The sequence below is a fragment of the Sceloporus undulatus genome, chromosome 6 (genome assembly GCF_019175285.1).
Source record: "Sceloporus undulatus isolate JIND9_A2432 ecotype Alabama chromosome 6, SceUnd_v1.1, whole genome shotgun sequence".
Lineage (NCBI taxonomy): Eukaryota > Metazoa > Chordata > Lepidosauria > Squamata > Phrynosomatidae > Sceloporus > Sceloporus undulatus.
Genome location: NC_056527.1, coordinates 55,468,241 through 55,474,157, shown reverse-complemented (window position 1 = coordinate 55,474,157; position 5,917 = coordinate 55,468,241).

The window sequence follows — 5,917 nt, the reverse complement described above, 5'->3', positions numbered from 1 at the left end:
AAATTCACAAGCTAGAATGGATAGGGTCTTTTATTGCACTGTTAATTTGGTCCCCATAGATTCCAATAGTTTAGACTCACAGTAGTGTTTACTTCTAAATGTTCAGAGGTGGAGAGGACCTTGTATGATAACCTGGACAGTTTTTTTAGAAAGCCCCGTTGGACAACATGTCCAGAAGGTGTTAATGGTAACTTTCTAATTAGGCAGGTATTTGCAAGTTCTACATGGCCATGGAGGCATTTTGTACCACCTCCGATACCTCCGCTTCAATCCCGTCGTTCAGGTTGCATTGTGACCTCCAGATGCGTCTGAGCAAGAGTTTACTGTTTAGTACAGTACAGTTGTTCCTTAGTAATCGTGATGGAGTTTACGGTAGTTCAGGACCAGTCCCCTGTCCCATGGATACAATCCAGGGTTTATTCTTAAGGCCCATTAATACATGGTATAGTTAAAAGGTTGTGGGCTTTCGTTTTGTTAAGGCCAAATTAGGGTGTTTGCGTTTGTTGTAATATATAGATATATCTATATATATTGGTAGTTGTTAAAAATCCTGTGATCAACTGCTCCTGACTGCTATTCAGCCCTGGTGGCGCGTGGGGTAAATGCCTGTCTGCATCCATTTCACTCGACCACAAGGTTGCGTAGTTTCACGGAGTCCAGCAAAAGGGCCCAAGCTCGCTCAGCTTGCATCCTTCTCGAGGTCTAAATCTACCCAGCGGTTGGTGGGTCAATTAGCTGTACTTGCTAATTACTTACTGTGCGTGTTCATCCTTCTATGATCTTTTGGAATAGGCGTATAAAATAAATAAAAGAAAAAAAAAAAAAAACACTTCGTATCACAGCTCTCTTTAGGCCAGTAGAAGGGTGGTTTTGTTAGAACTGTGAGTAACCAAGGAATGAGAGATTATGTTTTATGGTGAATCAGTGCAATCCAGTAACGTAGTTGGGGCACAGGAACAAAAAATGGGGGATCATAGGGTGCACTTACAGCCAATGATGTACCATTGCCACCAGTTGTATAGTCCAAGGTCCAGTTTTTAAACTGCCCTGAATCCAAATGTGAGGTTTCGTTTGTCCACGAGTACTGGTCGCCTTACAGAATTTTGAAAAGGTCTTCCTTACTATAGTAGCATATAACTTGTTTTGAGAAAATCCTTATACAACATCAAATAAACCATCCCAGGGCCTTTTTGAATTTTTTTTCCCTTCCATCTATATGCGGGAAATGAATATTTGAAAGCCCAAAATTAACTATGCATTCAATCCAACCCGTAATCTGGATTTTCATAATTTAAGGTCTGTCCATGTACCGTACCTCTTGGATTCTGTAGTTTTCACCATGATCACTGTTACTTAGATATATTATAGACACTCGCACCCGTTGTATAACGCGTAGCCCACTTTAGCGCTTTGAGTCTTACCACACTCAAGCCTCGGGTGGCGCACCATGCAAAGTGGCGGCACGTCCCATTCATTTGAATGCGCGCGATCGCCGTTGTGCCCCGTCACATCGCCGCACTGCCACAACCACCAACACAAGTCCCATTGTTTCCAATGTGGCTTGTACAAGGTTGGAAGTTGTCCTTACCAGAGTGGATCCGGAACCGGATGTCCTGCATAGGATAGGCCACTGTCCTTATATACTTATTGTTAATTGGGCAGCCTTTGTTGAGATCGAAAACCTTTGCCTTTCTGAAATCCGGTTCCACCTCAACATTAGGAAGAACGTTCCTGACAGTAAGGCTGTCCTGACATTGGAACACACTCTCCTCGATATAGTGGAAGTCTCCCTCTTTGTGGAGGTTTTAACAGAGGCTGGATGCCATCTGTCGGCGATGCGCTTTTGATTTGGATTCTCTGCATGGCTAGGGGGGTGTTGGACTGTGATGACCCTTGCGGTCTCTTCTCAACTCGTATTATTCTACTATTCTATCTCTTCTGCTGATCACCAGTCATTTTTTAAGAGGTGCAAGTTGAATGCCACAGCCTGTTTGCTCCCAAGGCAATGTTGGGGGAGCACTGTTGTCCGCCTTCCTTAGGATTGTCCACCTGGAGTTGATCCCGCCTTCCTGCAATCCCTCCCCCCCCGCCCCCCCCCCCCCAATTTATTCAAGATTCTGAATAGATGGTTAAAAGCTCTATGTGTAGTGCCTGTTATTATAGTCTTTCTCCCCTTTCTTTTAAATTATTTTGTTAGACGGTGAAAAAGCCTGTGTGCAGACTGGATCGTTGCCATGGTCAGATCTCTGAGTACAAATACACAAAAGAAAGTGAGGAAGTAGCACAACTTAAATAGATCTAAAAGGTTAAATCCAATTACATTATGTACTTTTTCCATATTACATTTGTTCTTTTAAACCTGTAGAGGATGCCTTTGATCAGGACTTTGATCTGATCAAGTACGCTCTTCTTCGTTCCTATTCTGCAATTACACTTTTCTCGAGAAGAATTGGTGTTTTGTGCTGTTGTTGTGTGCGTTCAATTATTTCCAATTTATGGCAGTTAAGTGTTTTTGTTTTTGTTTAGTGTGCCTTCTGGTCAGTCGTGACTAATGGCAACCGGTATCACGTGAATTCTCTTGGCAAGATTTGGTTCGAGTTGTACCTTTGCATCCTCTGAGCCTGGGAAATGTTACTTGCCCAAGGGTTGGTATGCTCCTGCTCCAAACCACTGCATCATGCAGACTGTCGTTTACTTACTGTAAATATAGCAAATCGAGGGCATGACTTCAGCCTTAAGTTGATGTTCAAAAAATGGGTAAGTAGTGGATTCCGTCTGCGCTTTTCTTCAGGAGCCAGAGAATAGCGAATGTTCCTCTATTAACATTTGGTCATTTTAACCACCTGGTAGATTCCTGCGTTTCCATTTGTATTCCTTCCTCCATAGTGGCCTTTGTTTTATATTTATTGAAATCTAAAAAATTATCGTGTGTGGCAGTTGGTCGTAAAGTCTTCAACCTTAATAGTGGCGGTACAGTCATTGCTAAGGTACAAATTAAATTCTATGTTCTTTGGAAATGGAACTTAGAATCAGGTGTGTTTTAAATAGTTTATACATGCTGTTGTATAAGTTTTCTAATGTGTTAATGAGGAGTTAATATTGTTGTGTGCAAAAGATAGGAACAGTTCTTTTTTTATAACATGGGCCCAGCAGGAAGTCAACAAAGCACATGAGCTAGTTGCAACGCCTAGTGATAACTGACAGATGAGATCAGACGCGCGTGATGGCAAGTGAGAAGAAGTTACTAGCCGAAGTAGATGACCTCCAGACCAAAGCAGTCTCTGGAAGAACGGTTGATTTGAACTTCTTAGGTTGGTTTCAGATGTGTTCTAGCATAGTACTGGAAATTATGTTCCTGTTTATCTTTAGAACTGCTTAGTGCGAACTAAAGCCTATTTTTAGGCAAGCTTAAGGTCTCAATTGGGTTTATTCCATAATAATCTGTGTTCAGGTTTGTCCTTCGTAAGGATTTGATGAGTGTTGAAATTCACCTGATGTTTCCAGTTGATGGCAGTTTGGGTGAACTTAGTTTTGTGTATGTGTGTCAAATTTTTGGCCATTCAGACCCCCTGGGGTCTAGACCTATCTGAAAAATCATTGGTTTTATTTGGTAAAATTGTTTTTAGCAGATGACCTGGAAGTTGACTTCTGGGATTTGGGAAAACCAGAGAACATAAAGGTCTGTGCCGCACACACACGCGGCGCGCACACACCACACAGCACACCATGAAAACAGTGTCCTTACTTTGCTATAATCAAGGGCTTTTCCCAAACTTTTGACTCGCATAGCCTTATTTAGAATCAGTTTCTATCCCAGGCCCCCAAGAGGTCTCCCTCTGTCGTACAAGTAATTGTGTTGTAGGCTTATTGTTTTAAGGGGGGGTGGTGGAATCTTATTCCTTAAATTTCATCCCTGTTTTATTTATTTTCATTTTCCCGAGCACGGCAGAGTCACCTGGGGAAGTGCACAAGTGAGCCCTTAGGGCTGCCTCGGCACAGGTTGGGAACCACTGCTGTGTACAGAAGTCATAGGTACGTTCCCGTGAAAGCGCTTTAGACAGTAGTCCTTGTTAGGATTTAAAGTAGTTTTGGCGGGGCTGGGAGAGGCCGGCACCAATGGCATGCCTGCCCTTAAACAAAAGATTGCTGACAATCATTTCCTCTGTTTTTGCCCATCTGGGCAATCGTTGTCTGTCTCATGTCTTGGCTCTGAGACAGAGTGCACTGTAGTGAGTGGCCATGGGGGCAGCCGGTTGTCGTGGTGTTGCTGAATGGGTGGCCAATCTGTGTAAAGTTTTAGTTTAAATGTTAAGTACCTTAATAGATTTTTCCTACCTGTCATGAAGTGGCGGCAGAACCGCTCCTCCCCATTTCGATGTTGGCCATGCAGCCAAATAGGCTACTCCCTAGTTTTTGCAACAAACATTATCTGATTAGATGATAACAGTCAGCACGGAACCAGTATCACCACATCACCATAGCTTTTCTGTTCTTGCTCTTGCGTAAGTACAGTGTTAAGATAAAGCATTTGGTTATTGGCAGACCCAGAGCTCTTTCGTTTTTCTGTGCTGTGGACCACAGTGGATTCTCTGCAAGGTTTACCCCCATTCCTGTGCAGCAGCATCACACCACACGTGTGTTAACGTAGATGGATTTCCACATAGGGTTGACAGCTGGTTGAGGCTGGCTTGGTTTGACTTTGGGGTGGTGGTGTCCACTGGGGGGTGGCATTTTAAACTGCTAGGACTATTTCTTCTCGAATAGTGTGTAACCGATGCATAAAGGCCAATACATCTTCATCGTTTACAATCATCTTCCATCGTATACGTGTATATGTGTACTGGCTCATGGGGCCATACTGCTGAAAAAGTGTGAGTACCTTGAGTAGTCCCTTGAATTTTTCCCCTCAAGCGCACTTTGTACCCCACTATGTCATGGCCGTAAACTTACATATCAGTACAAATCAGGCAGTCCCTTGTTCAGCTTGGTTCTCATTGTGGTTGTGTGACTGGCTCTGGTTTACCAAAGTTTCCCAGACGGTTTGTGGTACCGTGCATAGTGTGAAGACATAAATGTGTCATAGCCCACGGCATGATGATCATTTGTGATCTCTAGTCCCATTTTTCACCCTTAAGTTTCACAGCATATTCTTTCGTCCCTAACAATGTTCCTCAAAGTCTGAAGGCTGTCCATACTGTATTTAATTGGAGTGTGAATTAGGAGTGTTATTGCATGCGGAATCAAATGCAGCACTATGAAAGATGTTTTCCATTAGCATGGGTGTGAGATTGGTTAGGAAGTGTATCTCCAATACGTTTTTCCAAAGTTCTGCATGCATATCAGTCTAACTACTATAATGTAGGAGTGAAGTAAGGTGTGTATCACAAAGCTCTTTGAGAGTTCTCGGTTAATTCCCTCCTAAGTTGGGGGGGCCTTGGAGGAAAAACCAAGGAAATGGTCAAGACATAACAAAAACCATTCCTTTGCTTCCACTATCTGCCCACCCGTTCCCCTACACTGGAGAAGAATCTGGTATCTTGGCCAATACCAAAACTGGAATGTTGTGACTTCTCTGCGATTTGGTGCTGGGAGCAGTGGTGCGTGCAGGTAGGGTCGGGAGTTGACATTTTCCACACACTACCCAATTACCCATCCTGCCCAGTATGTGTTTCAATCTATGTCCCATCCTTTGAGTGGAACGGTTAAAGCCAACAAGATGTAGTTAAGTCGTGTTTCTCAGGACATCCTGGGTGGATTTTATGTGTTATTTTTTAGATCCAAAGCAGCCGTGAAGGAACTGCGGGAACCCCACAATAAGAGTGATATGTCAGTTCTTCGCCCATTTCCTGCTTGTATTCCTGTCCATTTTCTTGAAACTGTTTGCCTCACATGAAAATATATAGTTACCATATGAGGG